The sequence below is a fragment of the Mus pahari genome, chromosome 12 (assembly GCF_900095145.1).
Source record: "Mus pahari chromosome 12, PAHARI_EIJ_v1.1, whole genome shotgun sequence".
Lineage (NCBI taxonomy): Eukaryota > Metazoa > Chordata > Mammalia > Rodentia > Muridae > Mus > Mus pahari.
In genome coordinates this window covers 57,260,485-57,284,881 of record NC_034601.1, presented here as the reverse complement: position 1 = coordinate 57,284,881, position 24,397 = coordinate 57,260,485, and the positions used below count along the sequence as shown (strand labels likewise).

The following is a 24,397-nucleotide window of genomic DNA, read 5'->3' as shown; positions in this document are numbered from 1 at the left end:
TAGACCAGGGTAGCCTCAAACTCAGAAATCCACCTGCCTCTGCTTCCCAAGTGCTGGGATTAAAGGCGTGTGCCACCACACCTGGCTCAGTACTTTCATCCTTAACTTTAGCTTTTATTGCCATTGTTATTTGTGATGTTCAAATTTGAATTTAACTATTTGCAAATGACACCATTAAATTCATTCCTGGTTCTAAGACATCAGCCCCACAATGAGTTCTCGTCTCGTGGCTGCTTCACAATATTCTCTGATAAACACATAGTATTGAGTGTCTGAAATTAATCTGTGACAGACTTTTCTCATGTTTAGAGAAACAGTAATACAGGAAGTCCATGAGCTATTATCACTGACTCCAAAAATATGATTTCGTAATTTAATTGCTGTTGGATTAGACATAGCTTGTGATTGAAACACTAAGGCTTACGATGTTGTATGGGGAAATTAGCTATATTACATTAAGAACAAACTAGTTTCATGTCATTTGTAAGTAACTGTAAGTACTGACTTTTAAAATAGAATTATTTATTTATTTTATGCATATGAGTACATTGTTGCTCTCTTCAGACACACCAGAAGAGGGCATCGGATCCTATTACAGATGGTTGTTAGCCACCATGCGGTTGCTGGGAATTGAATTCAGAACCTCTGGAAGGGCAATCAGTGCTCTTAACCTCCAAGTCATCTCTCCAGCCCCTATAAACTGATATTTTATTGTAATTTTGGTAGAAATTTTCTCACTCATATAACGAGGAAAATATCCAAAAGTACAGTCAAATTAAAAATGCATTTCATTGGGCTTTCTTGTCAGTGTAAACTAGAAGAACCATGATGGAAATCACTATGAGGATTCTCAAAATAATTGAAAATAAAACTACCATATGACTATGCAATTGCACTCCTGGGTAAATACCTATAGGGCTGTATGCTTGACTCCAGGGATACTTAGGCATCCACGTTTATTGCTTCACTATAGAAAGAAAATGAGAGAGCTTAGATGTCAATTAACAGAAGAATAAATAGATAATGACAATGTGGCGTACATAATAGAATTTTACTCAGCTGTCGTGAAAAATGAAACTATGAAATTTGAAGGAAAATGAATGGATCTAGAGAATACTTTGGTATTCAGGTGATTCTCTCAGAAAACCATAGATTTGTTCTCATTCGTATGTAGGCGCTGTGAATGGTTCTGTGTTCATAAATAAGGGATTATGAGAGTGATACAAACTATGAAGCTAGGCAGGTGACCATTNTAGATGTTGACAAAAGGGATGAAGGAAGAGCCCACATGTGTGCAACACANGACTGGAAGGGACGGCACAACGGAGGAGGAAGATGCGATGGACGAAAGGCAAAACACAATTCCTTTTGAAAAATGCCATAATGAAATGCAATTCTTTGTTATGAAATAAAAGTAAAAATAAGAAGTACATTTTAAAGACTCAGTTGTTTGTATGGTTCTGAACAAATCGCAAATTTCTTCTTTTGGTTTTAGGCTATTTTCTCCTAAGTTAGACATTGATGTCTATGCATCACTGAATTTTCCATACATTTTTAACATGTCCACTCATTCTGTCATATCTGTCAGTAGTTTATCAGTCTTTTTATCTATCATCTATATGTATGTATATATGTATGTATGCATGTATGTATGTATATATGTGTATTATTCAGGGTTCTCTAGAGTCACATAACTTATGGAATGTTTCTACATATTAAGGAAAATTATTCGAATAGCTTACAGTATACAGTCCATCTAACCCAACAATGGGCAGCTGTGAATGGAAAGTCCAGGAATCTTGTAGTTACTTAGTCCCATGAGGCTAGTGTTTGAGCTGGTCTTCTGTATAAGCTGGAATCCTGAAGAACTAGGTTCCAACAGATATACTGTCAAATAAGTGCAAGCAGATGAAAAAGACACCTTCTGTCTTCCATTGTCCTTATATGTAAGCCTCCAGCAGATGGTATGGCCCACATTAAAGATGTATACCATGACACCTGGACCTAAGCAGTTCTTTACTTGAAATTGGCTCTCAGGCTGCCCTTGAACTCATAGATCTGCTTGCCTCTGTCTCCTGGGAATAAAGGCATATACCACCTTGCTTGGGTTTAAGCTTTTCATGGCTGCTATGCTTCGGGAGAAAGCCTGTGCCTTCCAGCCTCAAGATCTGGATCACAGAAAGCCCTCCATTTCTGGATTGTAGGTCTTTCCAGAGAGAGTCCAGTTGACAACTGGGAATGGCCATCACAATTCATCCCTTGTCAACTTGACACAAATCGTATCTCATGTCTAAATGAAAACAATGACCAGCATATAAATTAGCCTAACATGATATAACTATCCCTGGTATAACCACAAATGCATTGTAAATTTATAATAGGTCAATGTCCCTTGGGAAACATCCCTTTAGGAACAAAATAGAACAGCAGTACCCACATCACTTATAAATCCTCATTTCTGAAACTAGTCATGTGGTCTTAGGTGATATTTATAACTACCTTTCTCTACTACCCATTCTGTATTTCCTCCAACTTATGCAAGCACCTTAGCAGGTCTTGGCCCTTTTTCCTGCAGGAATTACCCATACTTTCACTCCTGGTGGGTCTGTGCCACTTGTCATCCTGCTTGGATTAGGTTGTTGTAGTTTCCCATAGACTTTAATCACAGACATGGTAGTACTTAGAGATGCCCTAAAGGATCTCCCGTACTTACTCCACACATAATCCTTCTTACTTCCATTATGGGAAGGCAATTCAATTTTCCCATGGTAATCTGAATCTATCATCCCTCCTCATACTATTATTCCTTTATTAGCCCATTGGTTTAAGGACATTAGAAACTCAAAATGGCCGGGGGAAGTCTGAGTTTCTAGTTCAGTGGAAAGCTGTTGTGGTTCCTGGCAAGGACACTCCACCATCTGGAACCAAAACTTCTAGACCAGTAGAACTTAGGGTTGTGGGAACAGGAAGTAAAAACTTTCCTTATGGGTCTCTAGGAGTGATGGTAAGTAGAACTTACTTCCCCTCCCCCCTTGATTCCTGGACCCATGGATCCTGGCTGGCTATGGGAGAAACTATACCATATATAGGTTGTTGATTCAAAGCATATACTGCCCTCTGAAGAATCCTGCCCCAGCCCTCCATGCTGTTACCACCTAATTGGTGCTGTAACTGCTGCTTCAAAGGCTATTCTGTCTTTCTTTCTTTTTATTTATTTATTTATTTATTTATTTTCCTGAGAACATTTTTATTACATATTTTTTTAAAAAAATTTTTTTATTATTATTATTTTCTTTATTTTACATTTCAAATTACATTTTAAATGCTATCCCAAAATTTCCCTATACCCTCCCCCCCGCCTCTGCTCCCCTCCCCACCCACTCCCACTACTTGGCCCTGGCATTCCCCTGTGCTGGGTCACATAAAGTTTACAAGACCAAGGGGCCTCTCTTCCCAATGATGGCCGATTAGGCCATCTTCTGCTACATATGCAGCTAGAGAAAAGAGCTCAGGGGGTACTGGTTAGTTCATATTGTTGTTCCACCTATAGGGTTGCAGCCCCCTTAAGCTCCTTGAGTACTTTCTCTAGCTCTTCCATTGGGGGCCCTGTGTTCCATCCAATAGCTTACTGTGAGCATCTACTTCTGTGTTTGCCAGGCACTGGCATAGCCTCACAAGAGGCCACTATATCAGGGTCCCTTCNGCAGAATCTTGCTGGCATGTGCANTAGTATCTGGGTTTGGTGGCTGATGATGGGATGGATCCCTGGATGGGGTAGTCTCTGGATAGTCCATCCTTTCATCTTAGCTCTAAATTTTGTCTCTGTACCTATATCCTTTCATGGGTATTTTGTTCCTTATTCTAAGGCGGAATGAAGTATCCACACGATGGTCTTCCTTCTTGGTTTTCTGTCTTTCTATCAGAACAGCTGCTTCAGGATAATGGGGAACAAGGTAAGACCGGTGGATCCCATGATAGTGGACCCACTGTCGCACTTCTCTGGCTGTGAGATGAGTTCCTTGGTCAGAAGCAATACTGTGTGGAATACTATGAAGGCGTTCTGTTATTATATGGATGATGGTTTTGGCAGAAGCATTATGTTCAGGAAAGGCAAATCCATAACCAGAATAAGTATCTACTTCAATTCGAGTAAAACATTGTCCTTTCCGTGGAGGAAGTGATCCAGTGTAGTCAACCTGCCACCAGGTTGCTGGTTGGTTACCTCAAGGAATGGTGCTGTATCTGGGGCTTGGTGTCGGTCTCTGCTGTTGGCATATCTGGAGTTCAGCAGCAGCTTTAGACAGGCCAGCCTTTGTGAGAGGAAGTCCATGTTGTTGAGCCCAAGCATAACCTCTCTCTCTCGGCCACCATGGCCACTTTGTTCATGTGCCTATCAGGCCATGACAGGGATGGCTGGCCTTGCCAACTGAAAGCAAATTGCTTCTGGTGATCCTCATGGACAGGTACTGAGAAAAAGGCATTTACTAGGTCAATAGCTGCCTACTAGGTACCAGGAGGTGTGTTAATTTGCTCAAGTAAGTAAACTACATCTGGTGGAACAGCTGTAATCAGTTACTACCTGATTTAGGTGTTAATAGTCAACTGTCATTCTCCACAATCTACCTATATTCTGCACTGCCCAGATAGGAGAGATAAAGAGAGATGTGATGGGAACTACCACCCCTGCATCTTTCAAGTCCTTGATAGTGGCACTAATTACTGCAATCCATCCAGGAATATGATACTGTTTTTTATTCACTACTTTCTTTGGCAGAGGCAACTCTAAAGGCTCCCATTTAGCCTTTTCAACCACAAAGCCGTCATATCACTGGTCAGGGAACCAACGTGAGAATTCTGCCAATTTCTAAGAATATCTATCCCAATTATACATCCTGGAACTGGAGAAATAACCATAGGATGAATTTGGGGAACTATTGTGAGTTGAACATCAGGCAAAGCTCCATTAATCCCCTGGTTTACATAAGCCCCTATTTTAACTGGAGGGCCACATGTTTCTTGAGAATCTCCTGGAATCAGCATCCATTCATCACCAGTATCCAGTAGACCCAAGAAAGTATGATTACTTCCTTATCCCTAGTATACAGTTACCCTTGTAAAAGACCATAGGTCCTTCTGGGGAAGAACTGGAGAAAAGCTAACAGCAAAACTTTTAGGTGTCCTATCAAGATTCTTCCTTGGTCATCACTTTATTCAATGGATTCTGGGTCTGCAAACTGGTACAAGTCTGGTAATTGATTCACTGGCCCAGATTGCCTCTTGCTACAATCTAATGTAGTCTTCCATTCTTTTGTTTGAGAATTTCTCTGCATATACAGAGAAAAGAGAAATGCAGTTGAGCTTTTATCTATACCATGTCTGGAAATGCCATGACTGATTAGCCAGTACCAAAGGTCCATTCAAGTCATGTCATTACAAATTTTAGCTCTCCTGTGCTGACCATTATGGGATAGGTCATGATGAATGTTGTTTTGTCTATGCTGCCCATTATAATAACTACAATCACCTTGTGACTGGCGATTCTGTGCTGCCACCTGGCCCTTACTACCTCAGGGCCCAATGAAACCCATGGCATTTAATTCATTCAATTGAGCAGCAGCATCTCTAGTCCTAAGATCCAGTCCAAGGAAAAGACCAACAAAAAACTCTTCAAATGTGCTGGGGACCTATCTCACCATTTTATAAGGTTTATAAGGTTTGTATGAAGGGCGTGTCTTCTAGGCCTTCACATTGTGGAGGATTAGATTTTACCCAGCATATCCACTCTAGCATTGCTATTTCCCTGAGCCTTAAAATCCTTTTAATCAACACTAAGCCAAGGGATAGCAGGCATTTCCACCTCCTTTTTAGTAGGCCATCTTTTGAGAAATGCTTCAGCCAAGCTTTCAAACAAACTTCTGATAACTTTTGTTTTTAATCATGCAAGCTTTCAAATTAACCTAGACTCTCCACTCAGAGGGCCCATAAAAATAAACTTAGCCCAATATAATTTTATGTTCCTTTCACCATTATCCCACACCCTTAAAACCCATTCCCACACATATTCCCCAGACTTCTGTTGGAATGAATTAGCAAACTCATGAAGCTCCTTTGTAGTACAGTGCACTTCCTCATGGGCTATACTTTCTTCCTCCCCTCTAGGGGCCTGTTCTGCCTTGAGTCTGGTTATAGGTCTACAGGCAACTATTGGTAGGTCTTGGGAAACATCAGCCTGGTGTTTTCTTCAGAGAAAGTCACTGCTGGTTTATCAGACAATGAAGGACTAATTTCCTCAAGTGAAAAGGGCAATAATTCGCAGAGTAGGGCTGAGGGTACTAGGTCCTCAGGTGGAGTAAATCCTTGAGAATCAGAGAATTCAAAGTTCTCAGCTTCAATAGGGTCCTCCCACACATCCCCATCCCAAGTTATAGGATCCCATTCTCTGCCAATGAATGCCCTTACTTTGACTGTTGACACCTTCTGAATCTCGTGGAGGTTATGGAGTGTTTATAAGGTGGAGTCTTGCTGGGGTATGCCACCTAGGGTAGGAGGAGACTTTGAAAATGTATAGCCTCACGCAACTTCCAGTTCAGTCTCATCTTCATATTTGGGGCTGAAGAGGTCATTTCCCAACTTTCTGTTCTAGCATCCTGCTGCTGCGACTCCCTAACACTATGCATTCTCCCTCTGAGACTGAAAGCCAAAACAAACTTCTGCCATCAGTTTACATCTGTTCATGGTACTTGATCACAACTAAAAGGAACTAATATGGAAAGGTATAGCAAATCTGTGACTTGTTATATTGCAGCCACCTTTGTTATGATGGATTGGTTAAACTGGTGCATAAGTCTTAGTTAAGGTTTCATTGCTGCGAAGTGACACCATGATCATGGCAACTCCTACAAAGGAAAATCATTAATTGGGGCTGGCTTACATTTTGAGAGGTTTGATCCACTATCACCTTGACAAGCAGCATAGGGGCATGCAGGCAGACATGGTCCTAGAGAAGGACCTGGGAGTTCTACATCCTGATGGGAAGGCAGCAGCAGAAGACTATCATTCATGTTAGCTTGAGCTTAGAAGAACCCAAAGCCTGCTCCCCAAAGTGACACACGAATGCCATCAAGATCACTCCTACTTCAACAAGGCCACACCTCTTAATAGTGCCATTACCTATGGGTCAAGCTTTCAAACACATGAATCTGGGGAGGCCACACCTATTCAAATAATCACAGTAGGCTAGTCTGTTTTGACTTTTGGTACAAGCTAGCTCTGATAGTTCACACTTTGGGCAGTTGACAGAATAGCAAACTTATCGACTTCCTTTTTAGCAGATATAGACTCATGATGAAATAAATTGAGGAGTATGTCTCAGTGTTACTTTCTTGTGAGATATGTCTAAAATAACAATAAAAAACAATTAGACAGATCTAGAATATAAGATCATCTAGCAGTAGACTCACCTGGGTTCCTGAAGTGTCAGTTTCATAAAGTACCAAGGAGAGAACATGACTCGTAGACCAAGGCACCAATGAGAAAAAAACACGTAACCACAGGATTCCAAGAGGATGTTTAATTTTTAAAATAAAGAGTCTATTTTGGATAATAGTAGAATTTATTTTCTTAGAATCAATTTCTTAGAATTGATAGTGTGATGTCATAGAAATGTCGTATTTTATAAAGAAGGCATGTTGAATGAAGTACTTAGGGGTGACATTTAGATGCCTTTTGGAAAATCTGATAAAAGGCATTGTTATATGCATGCACATCTGATGCATGCACATACATAGATAGCAGATGTTACAGATGTCAATTATAACACCAAGAGAAAATTTGTTTCTTTTTAATGAAAGAATATGAAGTTATCAATAATGTGTTAGTTTAAGGAAAAGAATATTTTTTTCCTCTGGTGCATATGTATATGTGTTCATGTCCCTGCATATGTATAATTAACTCTGAATGGATGTGCAATGGCATGTGTATGTGGTGGTCAGAGCACAACTGAGTGTGGGTTCTTGCTATCTTCCTTTTTTGAGGCAGGGTTTCTTGTTGATTGAACTTGCATATTACATGTTGGCTGGCCTGCAAGCATTTGGGGAGTGCTGGCTTTTGTCTCACGACGGGAACACTGGCATTGCAGACATACACCACATATTCTGGGGATTCAAACTATGGACCTCTTATTTGCACTTCAAGTTCTTACCCACTGAGTCATCTCTCTAGCTTCAGCGTCTGTCTTAAACTGATGATAAAACGGTAGTATCTGGAGCAGATTGTTCAACAATTTGTATTAGCAGCTCTTGGAAAATCTGAAACAGGAGCAAGTTTCAAAGAACTTTAGAGAGCATATTCTTTAAAGGCAGAGTGTTATACAGTTGACATTCCTTGTATTTGGAGTAGGAGTTGCTTTAATGCCTATGTCTTGGTGCCCTTATAGTTATTCAGCAGTTCAATGGAACGACTGTACAATTCATCTTGCCTAATGAGTTGATGAGAGAATACTAGGCTCTCAGTACTGTATTCCAATAGAAATGACTAACAGAGGCCTCCCATGGGACTTTGTGAATAAATTATGCTTTAAATATCCTAGGAAACTGCTTTCATTAAAGTTTAAGCATGCAAAGATTTTGTAATCAATATTTGTGTAAACACTTGCAAAACAGTTCTCAGTATATTAACTTTGTAAAGAACTACAGAAATGCTTTAATTATAGTCCGGTAAATGGAGAGAAAGTCAAGGAGTCTAACAGCATTAGTCATTCTTTAAGAGGTAGGATTATGAATAGTGTTCTTTTTTTTTTTGTTCTTGTTCCTTTCCTTCTTCTTTTTATCCTTAAATTGTCACTATTATTTCATTTGGTAACGAGGAAACAAACAAACAAAAAATAAGCAAGCAAAAGTGAAAACAGTAGCCAACACCCTCCTATGCAAGGTGGGAAAGTGCAGATTACAGAATGAAAACCAACAAGGGAGATGCAACCAGGGGCTGAGGCCACGGGGATCAGGCTTAGTGGGGTCTGATGCTTAGTAAGAATGTTCAGTGAGCATTCTGCACGTGAAAATGTGTGTGTGTGTTTTATGAGACAGAGATTTATGTGGTATGATCAGACTGGCTTTTCTACATGCTGATTTCAACATTCATCTCAATGCCATTTCAAGAAAAGGTATTTACCCTCTCGATTTTCGTTTTCTCTCCCATTTGTAAACTGATAATAAGTCTAAATAAGGGCACCGTGGTCGTCAAATGAAGGAAAGTGGAGAGAAGCGGGGGAAGAAAGAGAAACACTTCTATATTTATACTATGACAATCTTGGACATACATAATCTCATTTAATCCTTGTAGAACAGTGAGGCACTCTGGGTATAATTCCTTGCAAAGGTCATTTGATCCCCAAGGCTGTGTTAATGCATTGAGCCTGCTTTATGAGTCCTAAAGCCAGATCATGGAGGTGTAGTGTTTCCTCTGGTCTAGCAACCTGGGGGGAATGGCTTTGGCAGGTGTGACCTCTTGAGAGGGTACCATTTCCCTCATTACAGCTTTGGTTCCACTGGGACACCTTCAAGTGAGTTTTATTTTTCCCCCCAGAATCCAGAAACCCAGGTATCAAATTCTTACCTTGGTTCCTAGTAGATCTAAGCTAAATGCTAAAAATGTCTTCAAGCAGCCAGCCATTTGGCTAAGGGGATATAAGATATACTAGCTTTTATTTTATTTTATTTTACTTTACTTTATTTTATTTTATTTTATTTTATTTGTTGTTGTTTGTTTGTAACCTTTTCCTTGTGAATTGGGATACTGCTTGTGTGTGCATGGATATAACTTTAGTACACTATTAAATAAGGAAGATCCAGTGGTATTTTCTAGCCACAGATCAATAGATCTAAGCGCCATCGGGGCAGTGAGGGAGATCACTCATGTGTCCTTCTAACTTAGAGTCTGGGTGGAAATTCTTAGATGATTAGGTAGTGAGTTCTTCAGTGCTTGCAGAACCCTGTCCCTGCCTGCTCATCACTTATCTTGGTGAGCATGATTCCTGCATTGTGAGCTGCTTCTGAGCAGTGAAGGGATGGACCACAGGCTAGGGCATCCATCTGAATTTTGTTAAAAATTCAATCAATACGCTCGTTTTTAAAAATTCAAAATGAAAGGACATGTTGACTGTGATTTCCAAATTTAAAATGTACTTTTCTATTGAATGTCCCCATCTTAACAGTTTTTACTGGACTCATGGCCTAGTGAGGGATGAAAATAATTTAGAATACAACAGTGTATGTGTGTGTGCGTGTGTGTGTGAATTTTTCCTAATATACTGCATTTTAAGATGTTACATAAATCACTCACTATCCTTTACATCAAACAATTTTTTTTTTCTTGAAAATAAGATCAGAGTTACCTTGGCCTTGTCTCTGAGTACAAGGCCCATGACGTGAACCCCGAAAATGGTATACATTTAATTCATATTCTGTACTGATTTACACTGAGGAATGCAATTACAGATAAGAATGGAGGCAATTTAGTTTATTTACACAGTAAGCATCCACATTTGTTAGCAGTTAATGTTTATTATTTATTTATCCCTCTGGAATCCTCCCCTGTCCTCTGAGATAGAGTTGTGCTTATACCTTCTTCTTAGTTATCTGGCCCAACAGAAGCTTTCCTGGGAGCTGGAAGAGGTGGTACTAAAAACCTCAAACATTTAATTTTCCTGCCTGGGTCAGGAAGGCAGCCTGCACAGGACAGAGAGGGACGAAGTGTTCTGGCTGGGGTTCCCCTGGGACGAAGTGAATGCTGGCTATCCCCGTGGTGTATGGAGCTGACTGAGAATTTCTATCATTTTTCAAAGATGGTTGAGTTCTCAAACTGTTCCTAGCGAATCAGGACAACTACAACTATCACAAGAGCAGAAGTCATATAAACTAATTAATGTTAAATACTGGCTTTCATGTACCACAGGCTGGACTCAAACTTAGCATGGCTGTAAAGATAACCTTGAGTGTTTCCGTCACCAGAGCTGCTGAGGGTTCTATGCCTGCAACATTTCACCCCCCCTTTTTTTTTTTTTGAAAGACTGGGCATCAAATCAAGGATTCTCATATGTTGGCCAAGCACAAACTCACTGAGCCACGTGGAAAGATCCAGTGTCAGGCTCATTTAAACAAACAAACAAACAAACAAACATAGTAAAATCAGCTTATTTCCTTCACTGCTTTACTATATACTGATCCCAACCTTGCTTTCAGGTGCCTGACAACTTTTTGGTTTTTCTTCTACTAATTTAAACTACCCCTTTCTCTTTTTGACACTGAATCTTCTGTTTGACATTTTCTGCTATCTAGAGAAGCTTGTGGTAGACCATGAGATGCTTAGAATTAGAATTGTGTAGAACAATTATGCACTTAGTCAGGTACATTGAACTATAAGTATACTATCACTTAGAGTATTTTAAAGTATAGCTCCTTTTGGGAGTAAAAGGAATATGTTTTGAAACATTTTTAAATTTATAGTGTTTTAATCACAACATGTATATGATGTCATAAATTATTTGAGGATTTCTAAAAATATAGTTATATAAAACATAAGAAACCAGGGCACAAAACATTTTGTAGTTGGAATTAAATGGAATTTCCTGAATGAACATGATAATAAAATACATCGTGGTGGTATGAGTTTCCTTATGAAATAAGAATTTATTGGTAATTCCATGGGAATGTGTGAGACTGTGAATGTCACTGGGTTGCTGAGGGCATTTTGATGAAATCCAGTGGAATATTCCTTAGAATTTCATTTATTTTTGAAAGAAAAGATTGTTACACAGTTAACATATTGCATGCCTGTCGGCATCTTATTCTAAAGTACTCTTCGCGCAAGAGCAATTTTAATAATTAGGACTGTCATTATGCTACTGCTGACAACTTCCAAATGTCTACAGGGAAACAAAGGTCAGGGTGTGTGTGTGTGTGGGGGGTGCATGTGCGTGGGTGTCTGTGATTGGGTGTGTGTTCATGACTGAGACCTTCTCTATCCTTAAGTAGCATTTAGTATCATAAAATTAGATTTTAACTAGTGAGGTCAGATGAGGAGAAAACAAAATTCTAATTGTAATCAGAGACTAAACATTTTGTACCTTATTACTAGAAAGGCTGCTTTTTGTTTTAAAGCATTTTCTTTTAACTACGGAGAAAAGTGATGAATTTTACAAAAATTGTTATCAATTCCAGTAATAAAAGAAATAGCAACAAAACCAACCTTAGCCTAAAGTCTGAAGTCTGTCTTTTTAAATGTTGGTTGGTATTCCTTTTAAGGCAAGTGAAAGCATATTCTGATGTCTGGAAAGCTCAAAAGCTCTAAAGGAGTGATGAAAAATCGTGCACGAGCTGAAAGCCAGCATATCACAATTCCACTGACTCCAGATCAACAGAGAGTGTATTTAAAAAACAATCATATCCGCCTTTCTACCATGACATTCTAATTATTTTACCTAGAGATACAAGTGTTTTTCAATATATCCTAAATGATTCCAATAGTTAGCCAGGAATTATAACAACGTATCTATTGTAGTGCAACATAAATACAACATGTATACATTAGTGGGCATAGCAGCTGGATACAGCATTATCATTATTCTGAAACTATGTCTTGTAATTATGGTAACACTCTCCAGTTTCCAAATCAAATGTGCTAGGTGATAAGAGCTTAGCTTAATGAATAGCCACTTGTCTTGCATCTGACTATCATTGGTTAATAAAGACTCAATGACAATTTTTTCTTGCTAGTGCTAACACTTAAGTTTATCCCCTATCGGGTATTTCTAATGGTCCTCTATTCTAAGTTACCTTAAGGAAATCTTAGTTTGTTCCATGCAAAATTTATAACCAGTGAGATATAATTTTCATGTTACTCTTAGGCAAAAAATTAAGGCACCAAGAATTTCCTAAGAGCCTTTTGTAGTGAGATTTTTAACATATACATTTTCTGACTGCAGAATATGGATTAAGCTATACTTCCATTTTTATCCTATAGCATGTGCACACTTGGTCTGCACTAGACTTATGCACTGGTTATGAGGGGGATAAAAAATAAGCCGGGGGAGGTGTAGAGACAAATTCTGGAGAAACCAAATCAATATGTACATTATGATTAGGGCTCAGAGTAACCACCATGATTTTAAGAATGCTTTTTCCTAAGTTATGATTCATGGCCTTATGACAGAGAAAGAAGAACAAAGTTCACACTCAGTATCAGATGATTTTGAAATTTATGTTGGACCCTACTTGTCTAGTAGCAATTGGGAAAAGTAGAAAAATATTCAAAATATTTAATATTTAAGATAATATTAATAATAATTAATTTAAGAAAAATAATTAATACTTTTTTTTTATACTCCAGTCATTACCCCCCCCATCAGGTCTGCCCTCCCACAGTTCCTCATCTCATTCCTCCTCCCTGCTGTCTCCAGGAGGATGTCCCCCAACTCCCTGCCCGCTGCCAGACTTCCCCACTTTCTGAGGTCTCAAGTCTCTCCAGGTTAGGAGGTTCTTCTCTCACTGAGGCCAGACCAGACAGTCCTGATATATGTGTGTCAAGAACCTCATATCAGCTGATGTATACTGCCTGGTGAGTAGGTCAGTGTCTGGGAGATTCCAGGGGTCCAGATTAGTCGAGAGTGTTGGTCCTATGGGGTTTCCCTCCTCTTCAGCTTTTTCCAGCTTTTTTCTAATTCAACCACAGGTGTCTCCACTTCTTCTTCTTCTTCTTCTTCTTCTTCTTCTTCTTCTTCTTCTTCTTCTTCTTCTTCTTCTTCTTCTTCTTCTTCTTCTTCTTCTTCAACAATTTTTTATTAGATATTTTCTTCATTTACAATTCAAATGCTATCCCAAAAGTCCNNTATACCCTCCCCCTGCCCTGCTCCCCAACCCACCCACTCCTGCTTCCTGGCCCTGGCATTCCCCTGTATTGGGGCATATAATCTTTGCAAAACTAAGGGCCTCTCCTCCCAGTGATGGCCAATTAGGCCATCTTCTGCTACATATGCAGCTACAGACAGGAGCTCAGGAGGTACTGGTTAGTTCCAGAAACTTAGAATACCCAAGATACAATTTGCAAAACACATGAAACTCAAGAAGAAGGAAGACCAAAGTGAGAATACTTTGTCCCTCCTTAGAATGGGGAACAAAATACCCATGTAAGAAGTTACAGGGACAATGTTTGGAGCTGAGAAGGAAGGAAGGGTCTCCACTTCTGTTCATTGGTTGGGTGTAAGCATCTGCATCTGACTCTTTCAGCTGCTTGTTGGGCTTCTATGAGGGTAGCCATGCTAGGCTCCTGTCTGTAAGCACACCATAGCATCAGTAATAGCGTCAGACCTTGGAGCCGCCCCTTGAGATGGATCCCAAGTTGGGCTGGGCACTGGGCCTCGTTTCCCTCAGCCTCTTCTCCGGTTTTGTCCCTACAGTTCTTTTAGTTAGGAACAATTCTGGGTCAGACTTTTTAACTGTGGAATGGCAACCCAATCCCTCCACTTGATGACCTGTATTTCTACTGTGGGTGGACTTTAAAAGTTCCCTCTCCCCACTGTAGGACATTTCACCTGAGGTCTCAGGACTCAAAGGAGTCCTGAGAATCTCTCACCTCCCAGGTCTCTGGCACATTCTAGAGGGTCCTCCCACCTCCCACCCCTACCCCCGAGGTTGTTTATGTCCATTCATTCTGTTTCTCTCCTGTTCTCCCCCACCCAAATACCTGATCATGTTCTCTTTTGGCCCTCTCCCACCCAGACCTCTCCTTTCCTCTGCCTTCTGTGTTTGTTTTCTTTTCCCTCTCAAGAGGGATTGAAGAATTCTCATTTGGGCCATTCTGCTTGTTAACTTTCTTGAGTTCTGTGGATTGTATCCTAGGTATTCATGAGGTCCCATTTATCAATTCTTGATCTCAGAACTTGAGCCATTGGAATTCTGTTTAGGAAATAATCCGCCCACATGACAATGAGTGGCTCTTTCTCACTTTCTCTTCTGTTAGATTCAGTGTATGTTATTTTATGTTGAGGTCCTTGATCCACTTGGACTTGAGCTTTGTGCAAGATGACATATATGGATCCATTTTCATTTTTCTACATACCAACTTCCAGTTAGACCAGCATCATTTATTGAAGATGTTTTTTTCCCGTTGTATATTTTTGGCCTCTTTTGTCAAAGATCAAGAGTCCATAAGTGTGTGGTTTATTTCTGGGTCTTCAGTTCTATTCCGCTAATCAACCTGTCTGCCTCTGTACCAATACTATACAGCTTTATATTACTATTTCTCTGTAGTACAGCTTGAGGTCAGGGATGGTGATTTCTCCAGAAGTTCTTTTATTGTTAAGAATTGTTTTTGCTATCCTGGGTTTTTATTGTTTTTCCATATAAAATCGAGAATTGATCTTTGCATGTCTTTGAATAATTGTGTTGGAATTTTGGTGGATTTCATCGAATCTAAATAAACTATTTTAAAACCCAAATTTAAGCACTGAGATGGATGCTTACAGAGAACACATATGATAGACATTTCTATATGATACATTAAGGGCCTATGGTGTCTCTTTCACTTTCTCGTGTTTCAAAAGACAATCTTTTACCTCATTTTACTTTTGTTTGTAGTACTGGATCTACCTGGTTTGCTCTATGTCCTTTCTATAAACCTATCAAAACTAAACATTTCTCTAAATTGTGATTTTTTTTTAAATAAGTGAGAAGTATTCTCTTGTGACTATAGCAGAAAAAATATTCAAAATTAAAGTAGAAAAATATTCAAAATATTTGATATCGACTAAAAAATTTTAAAGAAACTACATTAGCCCTAAATTTAAGCACTGACATGGGGATGCTGGTGCAGTAGGGTCCTGTTATCTTAAGCTATGTAACCCTACAGGGAAGTTCTACCTTCCATCTGCAGCAATGGCAACCATGTGTGAAATCTCCCTTCAGTTGGCATGACTTCATTTCATATTTTTAATAGTTAAAAATAATTTTTATCTTTCAGAAAGACAGCACTTGCCTCCTACTATCAAGAAATCAAACTCCAGCAACAAAACACATCTCCTAGCAGCCATCTGGAATTGGTCCTCGCTGTGCTGTGAGCTTATTTGTAAGGACAACTCCTAGCAGAAACTATTCTAGGAATCGCCTCTTCAGAGGGTCTGCAGATTTTCTTGTAAACTTTCATATCAAAAATTACTAAGCATGATCTGATCCCTTAACTTTTTGTTTTCTACAAATGGTTATGTATGTTTGTAGATATCTCTGTGACTGACATCTGCCATAGGTTCCCTTCAACATGTAGCTTTGACAGACAAATTTAACGTCATTCAATTTTTAAATTTTTAAAGTAAACTTTTAAAATAATTAATTTTATGATGACATATATCTACTTATAAGTAAATCTGGAAACAGACAATAACAACAGCAACACCATCCAAATTAGTCCCATCTATCTCACACCTCTAGAATAATATACAATGTATGAGTTTAAGTTAAATATTAGGTTTCGTTTAGGAGTTAGGCAGAAATCGCCCCATGGGTAGGAAGAGTCCTAGCTGTGAGATTTTTCTCACCTATTATCCAGTGGCAAGCACTGAGCCTGTTATGTAATGGGTACAAATTGAATGTTTGTTTGATGCATATGTAAAAAGCATTGTCCTTTACTATCAAGGTGTTGAACATAAGAACTTTAGTGAGTACACCAAGTTTAATATTTCTGATCCAGAACACTTTTGAAGGAATTAACAGGCTTCTGTTTAGCTTTCTGCCATGAGGCCTTACTACAGATGATTCCACAATGATATTAGCTAACTGTGCCTCAGTTGTTTTTTGACAACACAGTTTCATCAATAATTTATGAAAATTTAAACTACAATTTTGAATAAGAAATCAAGTGTTTGAAGAGTTTGTGAGAAGCCCTGGTGCTCAGTAATTTTATTGTATGTGTGTTTCCTTTTAAAAAATTAATGAATTAATTAATGCAAGCCACTCTTGAATCTAATGAAAAGAAATCCCATAGTCATAACAAAACAGTAAGCTTGTATGGAGTTGCTTCATCCTTAGGGATTATAGTTTCACAGTAGAGTTAGGAACCACTACCTGATTACATGAAGGAGACACAGAAATTCTTCATGCATTATATTAGGAGTTCATACCAAGAACAGAAAAGAAAATTAACTTGAAATTCTTGGAACAATAAAGCTATAAAAATATTCCAAATTGAAGCAAGCAATCAAGGGACATGCTTTATGAAACATAGCAGCTGGTTGTGATGGAACACACTTTTAAGTGCTGCACCTGGAAGCCAGGGACAGTGTTTGAGGCCACCCTGGTCTACATAGCAAGTTCTAAGACAGCCAGGGGTACACAGAGAGATCCTGTATCCAACAACACTTAAAAGAAGCAATCAATCAAACCAAACCAAACTAAAACAAAACCAAAACAAACAAACAAACAAAAAATAAATACAGAGAAAAAAAACAAAACAGAACAACTGTGTAATTGCTATAGAAGTATGTGAAGTCTCTAAATACATACATCCAATAAACTTTTCCAAAATACCTGCTAGCTAAGTAGGTGAAAAAAATGAAGCAAAAGTAAGGCAAAATGAGTATAATATCAATAATAGAATTACGATTTAGTTTTCTATGTATTTATTTTTATTACAATGTATTAATATTCCAAATATAAATTTTAATTTATGTCTCCATTAATATTTAAAATTATACAAAATATAATGGATAATTTTCCCAGTGTATATTATTTTTACAAAATTTTGCTATTTCTGTTTAAGTTATCAGATATTTATCTTTCAGTTTCTCTAAAATTTGAGTATATTAATAGGTAGCTTATTTTTATTGTTTTATATGTTCACAATGCCTCTGACTTTTAAACGATTCATTATTATGTTATTTCTGCAGAGAAAGTTAGCTATTCTAAGTCATTACACACTTGCCTTCAAAATCGGACAAAGCCCTAGCCACTAAATATTTTCACAATTGTTTTAATTTAGGAGAATGTTTTAGGAAAGAGTTTCTATTACCAAGAAAAATATTTATCTAAGGTTTTCGAATTAATTCCTTATTTCAGTTCATTACTGTATAATTCAAAATTAATGAAAGTTCATATATAATACATGTAAGCAGAAATAAAGACATGAAACATATTCATTATCATATATCTGAAGTTTATTGCTTAAAGAAATGTATGCTGAATATAATAGTAGCATACGATATAATAATAGTTTGTATGAGAGTAGCTTTTAAGTGTTCTTATGCTCATGGAACTGGAAGATAGTTCTGTGATAGTGCTAATGGGCTGGACTATACAGATCACTCTATACATGTATGATGTATCAAGGAAGGGATATCAAAGGATCATGCTATGGAGTGTAAATGTGCACAATAGAAACAGCTTTATGCAAAAAAAAAGAACAAAATTTCCCAAACATGAACAAACTCATTTGAAAACAAGCACAAGACACAGAAAGCCAATTGCAACCTTCTATCACTTCACATCCCTGCCAGCTTTTCCTACCACTCCCTCTCAAAGTCATGATAGTCCTTATTATTATTACACATACATATGCACACACACATACACACATGTATCTCACATATATATGTATGTACATACACATGCAGACACACACAGACACACACACACACACATATACTGAGTCTAGTAGTGTTCACATGTATGTATTTATCACTGACCTCTTGGGATTAGATATGCTATCAGGTGTTGATTCCCCCAGAAGATTAATTCTTCTTTTCTTATAATGATGGTCATTAATTTTCTATAGCTCTAAGCACAGGACTCTATGAAGTTTCTCCTATCCACGTTGACATGTCAACTAGTGTCATTATGCAAGTCTTATTTAGGCATCTGTGCTGTTGAGATCTCATGAATAGAACTTTTTCTGCAATACATAGAATATCCTATTGTATAGGAGACTTCCTGGTACCCTGGCTTTAACAATGTTTCTGTACCTCCTTCTGTGATGTACCCAGACCCTTAGGTATAGGGATTGTGTTGCAGATGTATTAATTCAGGACAGGCATTCCAGTGACAGTTCTCTGAATTTTAAGCAGTTGTAGATTTCTGTAATTGTCTCCATCTTCTGCAAAAACATACTTCTTTGATGAGGGGTGAGATCTGTACTTATAAGAACAAACGCTTAGAATGCAGTTAGGGATTAGATTATTCTGGTTTAGGAAAGTGGCATTCCAGAAACCATCACCTAAGCAGCCACATGTAGTTGGCTAGGTTCATACTCCCAGGCCTGAATGCCCTTTCATTAAGTAGCCATTAAGTCCAATTAGATTACTGTTACTAAGCTATAAGTGCCACTATTGCAACACGGGGGAGAGTTTATCATGCTGGTCACTGCTGTGGTCCACGGGCCTCACAGCCTGGTGGGAGTATTGATTGCCTTTCCTCTCAGAAGCTTCTCCAGCACCTTCAGATGCTATGGGAGCTAATCCGTTCAGACGCTTCAGAGTTAGTTTCAGGTCAATTTTTTTTTTTTTTCAATCACTGTGTCAGAGGAGTGTGATGTCTTCAGCAATAAGGCCGTACCAAGGCTAATGGCAGTAGCCTATATCATTTTGGATGTTTATTTCTCTCTCCTGTCAAACAACTCAATGGGAGGTGTGCCATGCCTAGCATGGGAGATTTTGAGATTGTCTGTACCTCCTAGTGGTGCAGGGCAGGGAGAGGGGAGAACACTGTCACATCAGTGGAATAACTTTATTTTATAAACACACACACACACACACACACACACACGCACGCACACACGCACGCGCACACACACACAAGTAGAAATTTTCCTATATAGATAAAATATTTCCTGTATTTTTTCTGTGGCTATTTCAGGCACCCTTTTATCCCTGGCTCTTTCTCTCCCCAGGTAAATTCCCATTTTCCTCTTCATATAATGCATTTTGACTAGATTCGTCCTCCACTACTTTCTCACTTATATCTCTCCTGTTGAATTCTTCCTTCAAGAAAGATTTTTTGAAATAAATTTTAGAATATGCTGTATGTGAGCAGACAGAGGAAGAGAGAGACAGAGAATGAAAAGAAAGCGGGAAATCATATTTACTAAAAATCTTCATAGCCGCAACGACCTTACCCAAATTAGCAAGATGGAACACATTACATTTAAACCTCATAAACACTTTATGTAATAGGTAGTACCAAATGCCAAAATATTTTGTGAATTTTAAGTGGTAACACATTTGAAGGAATGAAAAGTCACTCTGGACTGACTAAAATGCTGGATTAAATAAAATTATAAGGAGGAGATCATTAAGAGAGATTTCCAACTACAGGAGTTGTGTGCCAGACTACCAAGATAACTCCAGAAGTCTAACAAGAGGATATAAATTGAACAGGAATATAAGTTAAATTTCTCCCCTTTAAAAACATCTTTTTGATCCTAAAAGTCACTTCTGGCCAGATTTCACAGTCTAACTGATGGTTGAGTTCAATCAAGCTAACAGGATGCTTTTTCATTAAGTATAATCCTTTCCTGAAATTTAAACAAATTCTAAATTTCATTATAAAAATGTGAAAGTGTATAAATTTGAAAAGAAAATAAACATGACATAAGTTCATAATTAAAATAATCAAAACAACCTTGACCCGCTGGAAGCTCTATCTTTGGGTATGCATTTCTTTCCAGTGCTTGCTGATTAAGGGGGAAGGAGGAGACTCCTCATCTGGTCTTGATAGCATATTGTTAGGAGGGGGCTTAGCTTGCTGAATAGTTACCCACTGCAGTGTTACAGCAGCAGACCCCAAAGAAAGCAGAGTCCATGGTATTCACACTATTATTCAACTGGAAATTTCACTCAGCTCGATATTCAGAATTTAAAATTAGATACTGAAAATTCACAGCAAATCTGTTTTCCATTGTGAAGTTGTGGGCGAATAGAAAGTGTGAATTGTGTTACCTTCCAGTCAAGTTCTTAGTGGTGAAGACTAGAAAAAACTTTTACTTTGTTTTAGAATTAATTATGTGGTGGGCTTTGTTTATATGAAATCTGCCTGATTTGATAACTATATGGATAATCTGGACAAAAGATGTTCTCTTATTTTCAGGCAAAAATGACAGTTTTTCCAAGCGTTTAAGTCCATGCCATGATTAATTTTTCATGCTCAGTTGCTTTGGTGCCCAACTAACATAATTTGGGTAGATGAGAGTGGTGAACTAGTTTTTCTTTGCCTTAGTTTTCAGTATTCTCAATCTGCTTTGAGGTGCCCAGAGTTTATTTTACTAGAGGACCATTAACAGAGAACAAATTATATTCCATTAATGACTGTACTCAAATAGTGACATATGTTTCATAATTCATAGCATACTCCCTCAGTTAAATGCAAATTACTGTATTGTCAGTTTACATGAAGCTAAGCAGGCATTAGAAAATGGACAAAATGCACATGATCATAGACAAAGAGGAATTTTCAATAACAATATTATTATTATAAATCTATAAGCACCTTGTAACTCATTTCATCTTTTACATGTGTTATTATCTGAGAGAAATGACAAACTGCAATGTTTTCTGAGTCAAAATCACTTCTTAATGCCAGAAATAATAATTTAAAATAATAATAGTATAACAACAGAGTGACATTTAATCACTGTTCTCAAACACTGATTTATGACTGGATGAGCTTATCCTAGTCTTAAAAATGTCTGTTTTAAGAGCTAAACAAAGAATTCTCAACAGAGGAAACTCAAATGGCAGAGAAGCACCTAACGAAGTATTATTCAACATCCTTAGTCATCAGGGAAATGCAAATCAAAACAACCCTGAGATGTCACCTCACACCAGTCAGAATGGCTAAGACCAAAAACTCTAGTGAGAGCAGATGCTGGCTAGGATATGGAGAAAGACACTCCTCCATTGTTGGCAGGATTACAAACTGGAAGAACCACTCTGGGAATCAGTCTGGCAGTTCCTCACAAAATTGGACATAGCATTACCTGAGGACCCAGCTATACCAGTATATACCCCGAAGATGCTCCAACATGTAACAAGGACACATGTTCCACTATGTTCATAGCAGCCTTATTTATAGTAGCCAGGAGCTGGAAAAACCCAGATGTCCCTCAACAGAGGAATGGATACAGAAAACCATGAGATAACCCAGTCACAAAAGAACATACATGGTATGCACTCATTGATACGTGGATATCAGTCATCCCATAGATAGTCACCAAACCCAGATGCCAACAAGTGTATGCTGACAGGAGCCTGATATAGCTGTCTCCTGAGTGGCTCTGCAAGAGTTTGACAAATACAGAGGTGGATGCTCACAGCCAACCACTGGACTGTGTTTGGGGTCCCAGATGGAGAAGGGGCTGAAGGAGCTGAGGGGATTTGCAGCCCCATGGGGGGGGGCAACAGTGTCAACAGGCCAGACTTCCTGGAGCTCCTGGGGACTGGACCACCAACCAAAGACTACACATGAAAGAGACCCACAGCTCTGGAAGCATATTTGACAGAGGATGGGAGTGGGAGGAGAGGCCCTAGGGCCTGAGGGAGTTCGATGCCCAGTGTAGGGGAATGCCAGGTCAGTTGGGTGGGTGGGGGAGCACCTTTATAGAGGCAAGGGGAGGGGGGATAGGAATGGCGGGTTTCCAAAGGGGAGACCTGGAAAGTGGAAAACATTAGAAATGTAAATAAAGAAAATATTCAATAATATTATATATATATATATGTGTGTGTGTGTGTGTGTGTGTGTGTGTGTGTGTGTGTGTGTCTTTTAATTAAGATCCTCAGACACTGTTTCAATATTTACTATCTATTTTGCCATTCCTTCTGTAATGGTCATTTTATTCTCCTGCCTCTTACCATCTCCCACTGCATCTCTTACTGCACCCCCACCCTGCTTTTGAATACTCAGTTGTCCCGCCTTTGCCTCTCAAATACTTGGATTTTAGGCATGTTCCCTCATAGCAGACCCCTTTCATCAATTTCAAGAACATCTAACATTTAGTAAGTACCTTAAATTTTTACTTCATGGATAAGTTTCCTTATCCAGTTCCACGTCTACTTCAATCTGGAGAGAAATCTGAATAGCTTAATGGCAATTTAACTGCTTCGAAACTCAGTTTCTCCATTCGTTTATCACAAACTTGAACTGAACATGAATTTGAGACATTTCATGCCTCTGGAGTTTGTGATAGCTATAAAACTGAATTGTACAAAATATCACTGTTTTGTGAATTCCTTTTGCTTCTTTATTAATCTTTGACCATCTCATTTGCATTTGGCATTTTAAACTCATGAGCAATGTGAATGAAGGAAAAAACCTTTCTACAAAAATGATACTTAGAAAAGTTGAATTTGCAATTAAAGTAAGTTCCTTTTCCAATTATCTGGGAATGAACAAACAACAAAAACTGGGGCATTAGGATGGCAGTGTATGCAAGAATCAATTTTTATACGTACTATATACAATCTTCTGGTATTACAAAGAAAAGCATGGGGAAGGCTTTGGAATTGGAAGAGGGTGAATAGTCTGCTCTAACCCAAGGTAAACACACCTGAAAGTATGTTCGACTCTGGAACAATAAGTACATGTGATGTAAGCCATTTGGAAAAATCACCCTTATGGGTATTAGAAATAATTGTTTCTTTCTTATGTTTTACCTTAAGTACCACAATGTTGACCATATTTTTATTTATGTATGAAGATAACACTCTTTTTTTTTTCCCTTAAAAGCACTCCAGAGTGTGTCTATTTACACAATGCAGTACTCACCCCAAATCTAGAAGCTGCTTCTCTTTCTTAGTTTACTTTGAAATGATCTCAAGAATCTTTCTGACCCATTTTTTTTTTTTTTTATACATTCATCTTGTGACTTCATCACACATGCCAGGAAATAGCCTGACCAGATGCAGATAGAAAACATTACTCTGTTTTAACACCGCTATTTAAATTTCAAAGAAGAGGAAATGATCTTTAATTGTAGATTGAACTGTCCTTTGCAGGTGCAAAGAGAAACTTTGGCTGCCTTGCTTAATAACCTGTGCCAACAGGTCAAAGGTGAATCAAAAGGAGAGTATAATTTAATAAACGACAGATTTATCTTAGTGTTGCCTAGAGAAGTTCATGAGTGTTTCAAAGGAAGGAGCTTTACATTAGGATAACAAAAGGAACTTCTATTAGCTAACTGCCGGACACCAGAGAGGTGTAAAGGTGGTTTCTAGCTGATGAATTTTTAGCTCTTGCCAAGAAAACAATTAGTTTGTTGTTCTTCAGCATCTGGGTTTGGAAGCCACCTGTGTCTGTAACTTCTGTGTGTGTGTGCGTGTGTGCGTGTGTGCGTGTGTGTGTGTGTGTGTGTGTGTGTGTGTGTGTGTGTG

At 38.4% G+C, this 24,397-nt stretch overlaps 1 protein-coding gene across 2 annotated transcripts in view; it reads left to right on the top strand.

The window, feature by feature from the left end:
• LOC110329299 (casein kinase II subunit alpha'-interacting protein) overlaps positions 1-24,397 on the top strand; it is a 109,181-nt gene that overhangs the window by 69,589 nt on the left and 15,195 nt on the right. Inside the window, exon 2 of one of the 2 annotated variants that reach the window (XM_029544840.1) lies at positions 16,012-16,116. The gene's annotated coding sequence lies outside the window, so the exon portion shown is untranslated. Of the gene's footprint in view, positions 1-16,011; positions 16,167-24,397 lie in introns of both variants that reach the window. The other variant, XM_021208851.2, reaches the window with a different exon arrangement.